The 1,584-nt window shown below is 34.8% G+C and overlaps 1 protein-coding gene across 1 annotated transcript in view; it reads right to left on the reverse strand.

The window, feature by feature from the left end:
* The window catches only part of lypd6 (LY6/PLAUR domain containing 6), a gene marked incomplete in the record, with an annotated part of 8,869 nt that overhangs the window by 6,031 nt on the left and 1,254 nt on the right, over window positions 1–1,584 (reverse strand).

Below are 1,584 nucleotides of genomic sequence, written 5' to 3' on the forward strand. Positions count from 1 at the left end.
ATTATTTCTAAACTAAATGAATTTTCATTTTTTTCAGTCTTTTCTTTAGTTGCAGAATAAAGAATTAAAGAAAGGACAAATTTTAGACAGCTTTTTTATACGTTTTTATTGTAGCTGTTTCATCACGTGTAGTGACTTACAGGAAACACAACATATCCAGATGATCGTGATGTTTTAAATATATATTTTAATAAACACATTCGTCTGAAATGAAAAGGTAGTTGTGAGCCCCCAGGAGAAAATAAACAAAAGTTAGCTGTTGACCGCCAKGTTTCCGGCCACTCTCCTAACCCCACATAAGAACTGACCCAAACAAAACCCCAGAAAACAGGACTGCTGGTAACTACCCAGCTAAAAGCACTGACAAAAGCCACCATGAAAAAGTGAAGCAGCTGAAATAACAACGAGCAGACATCAGACCAACACTTCTTCTCTTCAAGCGTGCCTCTCTCTGTGATTGTTGGGACAGAACTTCCTCTGTTTGATATGAACGGCTGCTTTCTTCTTTCTTAACCAGGAGTCAGATTACCAGAAAGGTCACAGGTCATCGGCCTGTTTCTGATCACACTCCTTTCTTTTAGCTGTCTGATGGCTTCAGGTCGGCTCCAGAACTCCACGTCTTTTACTAAAAGAAGACATTTTTTCTCATTTGACTGAACAGATAACTGAACCCTTATTCCACAGACAGACATTTGTTTAATCTTAAAACACATTTTAAATAAACCCTTCATCTTTCTTCTTTAATATTCASGACAAAGTAAGAAATGAGGAATTCAAAATGTTCTGTTTGTGTGTGACGTTAGGTGAAGTTAAAATKATAATGCTGTTTTTGAATTATTTGAGCACAAATCTAAAGTTAAATGTGTTAATATGATGATTCTATCCTCCAGGTTTGTATTTACTTAAGTTATGTTTAGTTAAATTTAAGTTCCCATTATATTAAGGTACTCTAAGTTCCATTAAGTTAACTAAACTTATGCTAAATTATGTTAGGTTAACTGAAATTACATTAAGTTGTTTTAGGATAAATTACGGAGCCCACGAGGGGACATGGGGGAATTTTTTTTTCTTTTGCATTCCCATGCAATACTATTGTGTTACTTCGCAATATCTTTGCGTTACCTCGCAAAACTGTATTGCGTTCCCACGCAAAAGTATGTTTTGTATATGAACTGAATTAAATCAGACTTTTATTTTTGAAATATCCAGTTACCATAACAGGATGTGTCRCCACAGTTAGTGAAATTGATTTTGATGTTGCGTGGCTGCACTGTGTTCAAATATCAACATATGACATACTTCCATGTGTGGTTGTGTGATATATTCATTCTGAAGCCAAATTAAAGCAGTAGGCTAACTCGCTAATGGTGAACATGTGAATTTGTTAATAAACCGGCAGGCACAACAGTGATAAACTACTTTTGCGAGGGAACTCAAAAGGTATTGCAAAGTAACGCAATATATGGGATGCGGTTCGTAAAGTTACACAGTCAAAAATTACCACCAATATTTTTGTTTTATTTATCCTTTTATAAGATAAAAAGGAACAAATTTATTTTTCAAAGTCAGTTTTTCACCATATGA

The sequence above is a fragment of the Austrofundulus limnaeus genome, unplaced genomic scaffold (assembly GCF_001266775.1).
Source record: "Austrofundulus limnaeus strain Quisiro unplaced genomic scaffold, Austrofundulus_limnaeus-1.0 Scaffold72, whole genome shotgun sequence".
NCBI lineage: Eukaryota > Metazoa > Chordata > Actinopteri > Cyprinodontiformes > Rivulidae > Austrofundulus > Austrofundulus limnaeus.